At 39.6% G+C, this 13,263-nt stretch overlaps 1 protein-coding gene, 1 long non-coding RNA gene and 7 other non-coding genes across 9 annotated transcripts in view; 1 reads left to right on the top strand and 8 right to left on the bottom strand.

The window, feature by feature from the left end:
- The window catches only part of selenoh (selenoprotein H), a 291,866-nt gene that overhangs the window by 245,886 nt on the left and 32,717 nt on the right, over positions 1 to 13,263 (top strand). The gene's annotated exons all lie outside the window — the stretch shown is intronic.
- trnaw-cca (transfer RNA tryptophan (anticodon CCA)) lies at positions 234 to 308 on the bottom strand. Its single transcript has one exon. It is a non-coding gene; the product is annotated as a tRNA-Trp (tRNA).
- trnaw-cca (transfer RNA tryptophan (anticodon CCA)) lies at positions 607 to 678 on the bottom strand. Its single transcript has one exon. It is a non-coding gene; the product is annotated as a tRNA-Trp (tRNA).
- On the bottom strand, positions 975 to 1,046 carry trnaw-cca (transfer RNA tryptophan (anticodon CCA)). The gene has a single exon. It is a non-coding gene; the product is annotated as a tRNA-Trp (tRNA).
- Positions 1,336 to 1,407, bottom strand: trnaw-cca (transfer RNA tryptophan (anticodon CCA)). Its single transcript has one exon. It is a non-coding gene; the product is annotated as a tRNA-Trp (tRNA).
- Positions 2,074 to 2,145, bottom strand: trnaw-cca (transfer RNA tryptophan (anticodon CCA)). Its single transcript has one exon. It is a non-coding gene; the product is annotated as a tRNA-Trp (tRNA).
- On the bottom strand, positions 2,436 to 2,507 carry trnac-aca (transfer RNA cysteine (anticodon ACA)). Its single transcript has one exon. It is a non-coding gene; the product is annotated as a tRNA-Cys (tRNA).
- trnaw-cca (transfer RNA tryptophan (anticodon CCA)) lies at positions 3,164 to 3,235 on the bottom strand. Its single transcript has one exon. It is a non-coding gene; the product is annotated as a tRNA-Trp (tRNA).
- Positions 5,724 to 7,096, bottom strand: LOC132981517 (uncharacterized). The gene is made up of 3 exons (XR_009674584.1): positions 7,045 to 7,096; positions 6,537 to 6,833; positions 5,724 to 6,384 (listed from the first exon to the last, which is right to left on the bottom strand). It is a non-coding gene; the product is annotated as an uncharacterized LOC132981517 (long non-coding RNA).

The following is a 13,263-nucleotide window of genomic DNA, read 5'->3' as shown; positions in this document are numbered from 1 at the left end:
TATAGAATGTGATTATTATCAGTATCTTTCTTGCTCATTTAGCTTTGAGTGGTTGACCCTGATATGACATGGTCAAGCAACCTTTGGATCTGGAGTGTCTTGCACCAGAAGGACAGAAGACTGCAATAGAAATGGACCATCAAAATGAAGGACTTATCTCTGCTTGTAAATAATTAATATTGTTCAAGTCGATTAGTGTACAGTAGCACCTTCCTCAAGTAAAGTAGAGTGATTGACCCTGACGTGATTTGAACACGCAACCTTCTGATCTGGAGTCAGACGCGCTACCATTGCGCCACCATTGCGCCACAAGGTTGGAATAGCAATGAAGAAGTATCCGATCATAGACAACAACCTCTCTCTTCCATAGATAAACAGTATAAAATTTGATTAGAATTGGCTTTTTTTTAGCTCATGGACCTTGGAGTGGTTGACCCTGATATGACATGGTCAAGCAACCTTCAGATCCCTAATGTGTTGCACCGGAAGGATAGAAGACTGCAATAGACGTGGCCCATCAAAGAACTTATCTCTGCTTGTAAATAATTAATATTGTTCAAGTTCGTTAGTGTAGGCCAGCAACTTCCTCAAGGAAAGTAGAGTGATTGACCCTGACGTGATTTGAACACGCAACCTTCTGATCTGGAGTCAGATGCGCTACCGTTGCGCCACAAGGTCAGAAAACTACAGAAGTAGTTTCCAATCATAGAGAACAACCTCTCTCTTCCATAGATAAAATAGTATACAATTTGATTAGAATTAGTTTCTTTTTAGCTCATGCACTTTGGCATGGTTGACCATGATATGACATGGTCAAGCAACCTTCGGATCCCTAGTGTTTTGCATCAGATGGATAGAAGACTGCAATAGATGTGGCCCATCAAAGTGAAGAACTTATCTGTGCTTGTAAAAAAATAATAATTTTCAAATTTATTAGTGTAGGCTTGCATTTCATTAATGGAAAGTGGAGCTTTTGACCTTGACATGATTTGAACACGCAACCTTCTGATCTGGAATCAGACACGCTACCGTTGCGCCACAAGGTCAGGAAACAAAAGAACAAATATCCAACCATGTACAACAACCTCTCTCTACATAAAAGTATAGAATGTGATTAGTATTAGTATCTTTCTTGCTCATTTAGCTTTGAGTGATTGACCCTGATATGACATGGTCAAGTAACCTTCGGATCTCGAGTGTGTTGCACCAGAAGGAAGGAAGACTGCAATAGAAGTGGACCATCAAAATGAAGGACTTATCTCTGCTTGTAAATAATTAATATTCTTCAAGTTGATTAGTGTATGCTAGCACCTTCCACAAGTAAAGTAGAGTGATTGACCCTGACGTGATTTGAACACGCAACCTTCTGATCTGGAGTCAGACGCGCTACCATTGCGCCACAAGGTCAGAAAACCACAGAAGAAGTATCCAATCATAGACAACAACCTCTCTCTTCCATAGATAAATAGTATACAATTTGATTAGAATTAGCTTTTTTTTAGCTCATGGACTTTGGAGTGGTTGACCCTGATATGACATGGTCAAGCAACCTTCGGATCCCTAGTATGTTGCACCAGAAGGATAGAAGACTGCAATAGAAGTGGCCCATCAAAGTGAAGAACTTATCTGTACTTGTGAAGAACTAATAATATTCAAATGTAATAGTGTAGGCTAGTATTTCATTAATGGAAAGTGGAGGGTTTGACCTTGAAGTGATTTGAACACGCAACCTTCCGACCTGGAGTTAGACGCGCTACCATTGTGCCACAATGTCAGAAATCATCAGAACACGTTTCCAATCATATAGAACAACCTCTCTCTACTTCACATAAAAGTATAAAATGTGATTAGTATTAGTTTCTTTCTTGCTCATTTAGCTTTGAGTGGTTGACCCTGATATGACATGGTCAAGCAACCTTTGGATCTGGAGTGTGTTGCACCAGAAGGACAGAAGACTGCAATAGAAGTGGCCCATCAAAGTGAAGGACTTATCTCTGCTTGTAAATAATTAATGTTGTTCAAGTAGATTAGTGTAGGCTAGCACCTTCCTCAAGTAAAGTAGAGTAGAGTGATTGACCCTGACATGATTTGAACACGCAACCTTCTGATCTGGAGTCAGACGCGCTACCGTTGCGCCACAAGGTCAGAAAACCACAGAAGAAGTATCCAATCATAGACAACAACCTCTCTCTTCCATAGATAAATGGTATACAATTTGATTAGAATTAGCTTCTTTTTGGCTCATGGACCTTGGAGTGGTTGACCCTGATATGACATGGTCAAGAAACCTTCGGATCCCTAGTTTGTTGCACCAGATGGATAGAAGACTGCAATAGATGTGGCCCATCAAAGAACTTATCTCTGCTTGTAAATCATTAACATTGTTCAATGTGGTTAGTGTAGGCTAGCACCCTCCTCAAGTAAAGTAGAGTGATTGACCCTGACGTGATTTGAACACGCAACCTTCTGGTCTGTAGTCAGACGCACTACCGTTGCGCTACAAAGTCAGAAAACCACAGAAGAAGTATCCAGTCATAGACAACAACCTCTCTCTTCCATAGATAACTAGTATAGAATTTGATTAGAATTGGCTTTTTTTTAGCTCATGGACCTTGGAGTAGTTGACCCTGATACGACATGGTCAAGCAACCTTCGGATCCCTAGTGTCTTGCACCAGAAGGATAGAAGACTGCAATAGAAGTGGCCCATCAGAGTGAAGAACTTATCTGTACTTGTAAAGAACTAATAATATTCAAATGTACTAGTGTAGGCTAGCATTTCATTAATAGAAAGCAGAGTGTTTGACCTTGCTGCGATTTGACCATGCAACCTTCTGATCTGGAGTCAGACGCGCTACCGTTGAGCCACAAGGTCAGGAAACTAGAGAACAAGTATCCAATCATATACAGCAACCTCTCTCTACTTTACATAAAAGTATAAAATGTGATTAGTATTAGTTTCTTTCTTGCTCATTTAGCTTTGAGTGGTTGACCCTGATATGACATGGTCAAGCAACCTTTGGATCTGGAGTGTGTTGCACAAGAAGGATAGAAGACTGCAATAGATGTGGCCCATCAAAGAATTTATCTCTTCTTGTAAATAATTAATACTGTTCATGTTGATTAGTGTAGGCTAGCACCTTCCTCAAGGAAAGTAGAGTGATTGACCCTGACGTGATTTGAACACGCAACCTTCTGATCTGGAGTCAGACGCGCTACCATTGCGCCACAAGGTCAGAAAATCACAGAAGAAGTATCAAATCATAGACAACAACCTCTCTCTTCCATAGATAAATAGTATACAATTTGATTAGAATTAGCTTCTTTTTAGCTCATGGACCTTGGAGTGGTTGACCTTGATATGACATGGTCAAGCAACCTTCGGATCCCGAGTGTGTTGCACCAGAAGGATAGAAGACTGCAATAGAAGTGGACCATCAAAGTGAAGGACATATCTCTGCTTGTAATCTGGAGTCAGACGCGCTACTGTTGCGCCACAAGGTGAGAAAACTACGAAAGAAGTATCCGATCATAGACAACAACCAAAACAAACTGCTGTTTGGCGACACCTCCAACCCCTCTCCTCTCTCGTTTGCTGAGAGTGTTATCAAATTGGAACGCACCGTAATTAAGCACTACGTGCTACGCGCATGCGATGGACAAAATTGTATTTGTCTCGAGCTGCATTGATGTGTTAGCAAGCTAATGTGCTCTTTAGTTTGTTCGTAGCTTTACTTTGCATATAAATTTACACGAAATGACCGTGATCTAAATAAGCTTACGTGACATTCAAATAAGAAGTGAGTACAGTATGATGTTCTTCTTTTCACTAGTCCCTCACTTAAACAGGTTTTATACACAATGGGATGAGCTGGCCGGCCAGCCGCTCTATCCAAGTACAAATGATACGGCTCAGACATCATCACAGCCAGATCGACCAGCGCGTCACACTCATTATAGACAGTCATGACTTGGAAAATAATTTACAGGGGATATACTTGATTGCTGCTGTATTTATGTGCAAAATGTGGCACCTTCTTATTTTAAATGCAAATAAATTGTTTTTGAACAAGCTCCTCTCTGGAGGGTCTTGGGTAGCTTGGGCTGTCTTGCATCATGCCCAATTGTTTACGGTGAGAAGGCGGACTCAGAGGACAGAACAAAAAACTAGCTATGGGAGTGTCACCCACCTAGGGGAGGGGTTACCGCCTTTTGTGATGTCACAAACTACTGAAACTCCCTCTTTTCCGGAATCACAAATAAGTCACCGTCTCGCCTCCAGCTAGTCCAAAATGCAGCTGCTAGGCTTCTTACTGGTTGTAACAGATGACATCACATCACTCCAATTTTAGCTTCATTACATTGGCTTCCTGTAAGTTTTAGAATAGATTTTACTCATTACTTTTAAAGCACGGACGGGGCTGGCTCCAAGCTATATAACAGAGCTACTGACACTATATGAGCCAGCCCGCAGTCTTAGATCCTCAGTTGGGGGCCTCCTGGTAGCTCCAAAGTCGAGACTTAAAACTAAAGGAGACCGGGCCTTTTCAGTCAGGGCCCCCCTGACTGAAAAGGCCCGGTCTCGACTTTGGAACGACCTCCCTGAGGAAATAAGACTCGCAGATTCCCTCAATTCTTTTAAATCCCTTCTTGAAACATACTTTTGTGATGTCGTCTTAATGGCCTTTTATTTATGCTCGGTCTCGTATCTTAACTCCTCTTGTGTTTTAACTTGGTCATTTCTTATCTTACTTTGTCTATTGATGTTTTATATTTACTTTTTATTAATATAGTTGGTTTTTTTTATTATACTTTAACCACGTGTTTCTATTTCTTTTACTGTTATCTTTTTATTTGCTTTCAGCTTGTTACATCTTTGCTCCTCTTGGTCTCAGCTCGTTGTTTATGTTCTTCTGCGTTTGGTTTAGTTTGCTTTGTTCTTGCTGTTTGTCAAAGCACTTTGCAAACCTGTGTTCTTAAAAAGGTGCTATATAAATAAAGTTATAAGTTTTGCATGACATTTTTTAACTTTTGCTTCCTTATCCCAGCCAGTTGTAGTTGGTGAAAATATAGCTTTTTGTATAATGCCCTTTCTGATATGAGTGCAGATTGTACAACTACAGTTTTTCCTAGACAGGGGAAACTGTCTACTTAATCAGTGGGCGTCAATATGAAACTCATCATGCTAGGGTTGACAGTTTAGTTTTACATACACACTAGTAAATAGTCATGAGTTAAGGTCTTTGTTTCCTACAGGGTTTTTAGCACCATGGTGACCTACATTTAGCCATCTTGCTCAGTCTTCACACCATGACATCAGTGAACTTATAACAAAATCTCAACAACACTTTAAACCACACAGCCTTCTACACCAGGAAAAACAAATTTCAAGCCAATGGTTCATAATTTTTATTAATGTAAATAGGCATTTTTTGTAGTAGGGACCCACCCTGAAAGACTAGTATACATTTAATATATTTATACAGTTACTTCTCACACAGGCTTCATAACGACCCAGCTGTGAGAGATAACTTTGTCTCTTCCTCTTCATGTGGGTGCCGAGGTGCCCTTGAGCAAGGCACCTAACCCCCCCCCCACTGTGGGCAGCCCCCTCACTCTGAGACCTCTCCATTAGTGCATGTGTATTTCAGCCTATGTTTGTGTAGCATGTTAACTAGACAGAGTGTAGAAAACAAATTTCCCCTCGCGGGATCAATAAATTATATTATTAAATGACCCCACACTCATCATGCAAATGTAGTCACATACCTTGGCCATGTTAAGAGACAACTGCTGGGATGGAGCTTCAAAACGACCTGGATGCATAACGCTGGCATGAGAAGATGTTTGGGGCATAGGCTGAGCCACTTGGCAATAACGTGCCACCATGGGGCTCTTTGCAGGTGGCATTGGCCCCCTAAAGCTTTGGGGGGCTTCTAAGTCAGTGAAGGGCTGAATCTTCTGTACAGGTTCAGGATTGTAGGGAGGATAGTGTCTCATGTAGTGACCATCTTGCCAGTTGTCCCTTCCTTGCTCATAGCTGCTGCAGTAGTGAGTGAAAGTGCCTGGAGGATACTGTCCTTATGTTAGCATAAGGATAAGCACCCCAGGTTCCACCCAGTTCAGACTCAGGATGAGGCTGGCTGGGGAATCCTTGTCTGGCAGAATTCTGCATTGGAGGTGGTGGCATGTAGCCCTGCTGTTCCGTTTCTCTCTCGGAGTCTCCATGCTCCAAGCTTTCCTCAAAGTGGGACAATTCCCCTGCCTGGTACACTGGCCCAGGTGGACTTAGATTCTCAGCTTTACTTAACCACAACGAAACTGTCAGTTGGCATGTCTTCTCTTCCACGGAGGAGACTGGGTGGATTAACAGCCCAATGGACCTCTGAGGACACAAGTGGAGAAACTAGTCAACACTCAAACCAGTCCATAAACAATATTTGAGTTTCAGAAAAACGTCTAGTCCATTTCCTATTTGAACAATAGACAACCTGATTTACAATTGTGGACCCTTATTAGCCAAAAGCATTGCAATACCTTGTGGGCCAGTTTGAAAAGCAGGTCCTGTTTGGGTGTACCTCGCCGGGTTAGGGGTCAACGAACCGCGGCCACGGCCTGATGAAACAGACCCAGTGGAAGCCGAACCAACACGTGCTGCTGGTTGACGCTGAACAGCAGGCGCCATCTGTTCAACAGGCTGATAATATGGTGCAGACAAACCTTCAGAGGGAGCATAGCTTGGTGGAAACTGGTGAAAGGGTACTCCCTGTTCAGAGCCAAAATCAGGATTAGCATTTGTGTGACTGCTGCCGTAGCAAGCACTGGGATCAAAACCTGGAAAGCAGATAGTTTTAGGTTATGCCGACTGATACATGTAATTCGTTACCATAATAAATGATACATTACCTTGCTCTACAGGAAGGTAGCATATATCCACAATAAGCAAAACAAACAGGACAGCCCTGAAACAATAGAAAGGCAAAACTGTAAAAGAGTATGTCACAGCATTAAGTACAAAACCATCTAAAGCAAGACAACTTCTTACACTGTGCAGAACCTTGCAGTCATCATCCTGAAGCCCAATATGGCTCTGTCATATCCAAAGGGTTTATAAATGTTGGATAAGGCTGACCAATCAGAACTTAATGAATCAATGACAGACAGCTGCTGGTAAATTGCTCTCTGTAGGTGGAGTCAGCCATGGCAATTGGTCTAACTCAGGACAGGTGCAAGTAACTGTATGCTTAGCTCAGTTTGCTTGGTGTGAGCAGAAGCTTGATGCAGAATTCAATATTTACTTGTGTCTGCTTACTGCCTTGTTGCTCTGATATATTTTTATTAATTTGAAGACATGTCATGTATTTCAACTATTATCTTTTTTTCTTGTGCCAACTAAATGAAAATAATTCAGACGTTTCTGCAAAAGGTCCAAAGACAAGAAACTAGAATTTCTTTAACAAAATTGCCAGGAGATGCCATTTTTTTTATCTATAAATATTAACCATGCATTGTCTGATATTGTTTGTTTAAAATTACCTGTCTTCAGCAAAGTTGTTTTTGGCCTTTTTCACGATTATATGAAAATAATCAACATTAAGGTTAAAACGTGTCATTATTTGTTTCCTACAGGAAAATGATCATAATACAATATAATGGAAGAAATCCAAAGCACCCATTTTTGATAAAACACAAGTTTCTCACAACTTGTGTTAGAATAACTGTCATACAATATTTTGATACAACTTTAGAAAAAGTGAAAAGACAGCATGTTTTGCAAATGGATTGTGATTGATGTCTCATTTCTTACACTGAACAAACAAAACCAACAACAATGTTGTTTCAACCCTACTGTTTTCATAAAAAATAAAGTAAAATTATCTTGTCTGAACTTTCTGATATATTTTGTGTGTGAATTAATAATATGATGAAACATAACTATTGTTTGTCCATTGCAATGGAAAATTCATATCTCATCACATAAGTCAATATGTTCCAAGCATTTGAATACATTACATGCCCAATTTTCGCAAAGTAACGTGAAACTAAAGTTGTAAAATTATTGTCATGAAGAAATGTACTTCCCTGCAATGAAGCAGACGTAAAACCAGACGTAGCGGTAAAAAGTACCTCAAATCTGTTTAAACAAAACTTGGTAAGATGTGTGCTTTTTTCCACCATTGCTGAAGAGTCGAGTGATCACTTATTATAATGATCATTCTCACAAGGTAATGCAATTTAGTTGAATGGTCACAGGATGGCGCCAAACGACTAACTATTGTAGCCGACTTCTAATGTACTGTATTCAGTGATTATATAGCCTATGGCATTCCCTAACTATTTAAATTCAATAATTTAGCTATTGGTTGATTTATTGGTCTAATAGGCATTTTAACTCGGAGGAAACATTGTTAAAATACAGGTTGGAGCAGGAGCGCAGACAGACTTTAAGGAACTCGCCCACCCTGTTCTGCTTGTTTTCACTTTGTGCCTACATCTTCTTCTTTGTCTACATAGGAGTGCAAGAGTGCAGAAAGGTTGAAAAATATCCATCTAGTGGTGATGGGTTCCAAATCAATTAAAAATACATGCCAAAATCTTTGCATGCAAACTAATATTCAAAAATCTATACTGTTGATTAGAGAATCAATAATTAACATATCATTGTGATATTAAAGTGAATCCACATATAATAAAGTGACTGTTTCAGATGGAACACATAGACAGGAGTACAGAGCTGAAGCAACATGGGATCTTTTCCTGCCTTGCTGCACATACTGTATCCACGTTTTGTCAATGAACTGACTGCCATCGACAATACGTTCCTTCAGTTCATTGACAAAAGTTGGGTACTTTTCTGGGATTGTAATTGGTTGCTCTTGAACTTTTTTAAAACATTAACCAGTTCCTCGTTGCTGGGGTGTGTTTAACCCTTTTGCGCAAACATTGACATTGATTTCTTTCGAGTGTGCAAGTGGATGTGTTCATTCAACAGGTTCACTCAATCAGCAGGGTTTAATCAGTTCAGTGTAGTATATTTGAAGTTTCTTACAAGTCAGAAAGTTTTCAATACACAACACACTATAAAAAAACATTACATGCATATAAATAGGTGTTATTAGGCAAGGCAAGGCAAGTTTATTTATGTAGTACATTTCAACAACAAAGCAATTCAAAGTGCTTCACATAAGACATCAAAAGCATCATGACAGAGGAAAGAAAAAAAACATTAAAATAGAAAATGTAAAAATCACATAAATTATTAAATCTGAAAATATGTTCAAATAAAAATAATTCAAATGAAATTAATAGAAATAAATAAAGTAAAAATATAAAAAGAGTTACAAGTTACAGTGCAGAGTTAAAGTTTAAAATCTTAATGAAAGGCAGCTGTAAACAGGTGTGTCTTCAACCTCGATTTAAAAGAGCTGAGAGTTTCAGCTGACCTGCAGTTTTCTGGGAGTTTGTTCCAGATATAGAGAGCATAGAAACTGAACGTTGCTTCTCCATGTTTGGTTCTGACTCTAGGGACAGAGAGCAGACGTGTCCCAGACGACCTGAGCGGTCTGGATGGTTCGTAATTAATCAGGAGGTCACTAATGTGTTTTGGCCCTAAACCATTAAGTGCTTTATAAACCAGCAGCAGGATTTTAAAATCTATTCTCTGACAGACTGGGAGCCAGTGTAAAGACCTCAGAACTGGACTGATGTGATCCATTTTCTTGGTCTTGGTGAGGACTCTAGCAGCAGCGTTCTGGGTCAGCTGCAGTTGTCTGACTGATTTTTTTAGGCAGACCTGTAAAGACACTGTTACAGTAATCAAGACGACTGAAGATAAAAGCAAGGAAAAGTTTTTCCAGGTCCTGCTGGGACATAAGTCCTCTGATTCTTGATATGTTCTTCAGGTGATAGTAGGCTGATTTTGTAATTGTCTTAATGTGGCTTTTAAAATTGAGGTCTGAGTCCATCACTACGCCCAGATTTCTTGCCTGGTCTGTGGTTTTCAGTCTTACTGACTGAAGCTGATTGCTGACTCTTAGTCGCTCCTCCTTTGCTCCAAAGACAACAACCTCAGTTTTGTCTTTGTTTAGCTGGAGAACATTTTTGCACATCCACTCATTGATTTGTTCTATGCATTTACCCAGTGCTTTTATGGGACCATGATTGCCTGGCGACATTGTAATATATATTTGTGTGTCGTCTGCGTAGTTATGATAACTTATTTTATTGTTTTTTATAATCTGAGCTATTGGGAGCATGTAGATGTTAAACAGAAGGGGCCCCAGGATGGAACCTTGGGGAACTCCACAAGTAATTTTTGTTTGCTCAGATTTGAAGTTACCTATAGACACGAAGAAGTCCCTGTCCTTTAAGTAGGATTCAAACCAGTTTAGTGCTGTGCCAGAAACTCTCACCAAGTTTTCCAGTCGGTCCAGTAATATATTGTGGTCAACTGTGTCGAACGCAGCACTGAGATCAAGTAAAACTAAGAATGAGGTTCTACCACTGTCTGTGTTTAAACGGATGTCATCAAACACCTTAACCAGAGCTGTCTCAGTGCTGTGGTTTTGTCTAAAACCTGACTGGAAGACATCAAAACAGTCGCTCAATGTCAAGAAGTTATTTAACTGTTGAAAAACAGCTTTTTCGATTATTTTTCTTAAAAAAGGAAGATTTGATATAGGCCTGTAATTGTTAATTATTGACTTGTCTAGATTGTTCTTTTTTAATAGTGGCTTGATGACTGCTGTCTTCAGGGCCTGTGGGAAGACACCTGAGAGAAGAGACAGGTTTACAATTTGTAACAGATCTGGCCATCAGCCATGACTTGGGAAACTTTTTTGAAAAAACCTGTTTGCAGAATATCAAAACAGCAGGAGGAGAAATGTAATTGTTGTATAATGTCCTCCAGGTTTTTAAGGTTGATTTGATTAAATTGTGTCATGGTGCTTAAGTTGGTTTTAAATGGACACAGCACATATCCTGATCCTGATGATGAGTTACTGACAGTTTGTCTAATTTTCTGGATTTTTTCAGTAAAGAAGGTGGAAAATCTATTACAGGCCCTGGTAGAATGAAATTCAGATGCTATTGACACAGGAGGGTTTGTTAGCCTGTCGACAGTAGCAAACAGGGCACGAGCATTATTATTGTTTCTGGTGATGATGTCAGAGAAGAAAGATTGCCTTGCATTCCTCAGTTGTGAATTATAAATGTGAAGTCTCTCTTTGTAGATGTCATAATGAATCTGGAGATTAGTTTTACGCCACCTGTATTCAGCTTTTCGACAATCTCTTTTTCCGTTTCTTACCAGTGTCAAATTTCTCCATGGAGATTTTTTCTTACCAGAGACAACCTTCACCTTAGTGGGAGCAATGGAATCAATAACATTTGTGATTTTAGAATTGAAGTTATCTACCAACTCACTGACTAAGCCCCAGGACAGGGCAGCTGTGGAAGAGAAAACCTGGTCAAAGATTTCGCTGGTGTTTTCAGTGATACACCGTGATCACTTTTGTTTGAATACTTTTGTACACTGAGATAGTACTCTCAAATAAAACACAGGAGTGATCAGAGAGGGCAACATCTGAAACAACAACCTTGGAGATGTCCAAGCCCTTTGAGATGATTAAGTCCAGAGTGTGCCCTCTGTTGTGTGTGGGCTCTGTCACGTGCTGAGTCGACCCAAAGCTATCAAGAGTGTAACACAGTTCTTAAGTCCCTCTGTCCTGGGGGTTATCAACATGGATGTTAAAATCACCAACAATAATAACACAGTCAAAGTCAATACAGATCACAGACAGCAGTTCAGTGAAATCATCTAAAAAGTTTGCACAGTATTTAGGTGGCCTGTAAATATTTAGGAACATGGCTCTGGGGGTGGACTGAAGGGCCACATATTCAAAAGAAGCAAAATTTCCAAGAGATAATTGCTTACATTGGAAGGAGTCATTAAACAAAACTGCAACTCCTCCTCCTCTCTTATGCACTCTGGCCTCGCTTACAAAACTGAAGTTGGGAGGGGTTGACTCGATAAGAACAGCTGCACTGTTATTTTGGTCTAACCAAGTTTCAGTTAAAAACATAAAATCAAGCTTTTGCTCAATAATAAAATCATTGATTAAAAATGATTTCCCTGCCAGTGATCTAATGTTTAGTAGAGCCAGCTTTAGGGTCCTCGAAGCTTCATCTGCTAACGTTTTTGGGACAGGTTGTGGATCAAAAGGAATGGATGCTAAGTTTGACAAGTTTGCAAAATCACATAACTGCCGTTTGTTTCTTGGCAGAGTCCCCTTTATTCTTCTATTACCTAACATCACAGAGATTTTATCCTGGAGAGAGTCATGACTGCTGATATCCTTGCAGCCTGGACCCAAAACACATCAGTTGCACACATCAGGATAATCATATAATAGTATCAGAATAAATATTTAAGCTTTCCCTTCCAGATGATCTCTTAAGTCATGTGCAGCATTTCACCCTACATTTTTTTTTTCTTTTAGAAAGAAGAAGTAGTGAATGAAATGGAGAAAGAGAGTCCCATGGTTAATCCTATTTCTGTATCATTTTATAAAGACATGAGATGATGACATCTGACCGATAGTCATCCTGGGAGTTGCTGATGTTTGCACTTTTCTTTTTTGTATGTTTGACTGCTGGTTGTAAAAAAAATGCACATGCGTCCACTACTTGTGCGATCTTGATTCAAATAAACAGGAACACTTTGCGAAATGGATTTATTTAATTTTTTCATCTATCGAAAGTGTAGGAGTGAGACCCCTCACAACTGTCTACTAAACATGAGTATATGACAACAGCTGGTTAGCAGAGCTCAACCCAAAAAGAGGATAAAGCTAGCCTGGCTGTGGCAAAAAATACAACATTGATGCTGTTTGAGCTGTACAAAAAGACAACGTTTAAAATGTATAGTCACTGCTCCAAGCAAAGAAATAGTCAAACATTAAAGTTATGACTTAACTTAATAAGGATTATTATTATTATTTTTTATTTTTTTTAAGGATAATTAACAACTCATGAGAGGTGTGAGGAAACGGAGGATTAATTCAGGCCCAACAGCTCATTTTTGCCCCCTAATCCAGGCACACATAGTATAGGGTGTGTACACACCTTTATATGAAAATCAATCTATATACCTAAAACCAACATTTATCCTTTCAACAGCCCTTTGAATTGAGCATTCTGAAAGACGCCTTTGTTTGAAGAATTTTCCTCTTGTGTTTTGCCACTTATCATTTCATACTTTGAC

Source organism: Labrus mixtus, chromosome 10, assembly GCF_963584025.1.
Source record: "Labrus mixtus chromosome 10, fLabMix1.1, whole genome shotgun sequence".
Classification (NCBI taxonomy): domain Eukaryota; kingdom Metazoa; phylum Chordata; class Actinopteri; order Labriformes; family Labridae; genus Labrus; species Labrus mixtus.
This window is presented reverse-complemented; position numbering and strand designations above follow the sequence as displayed.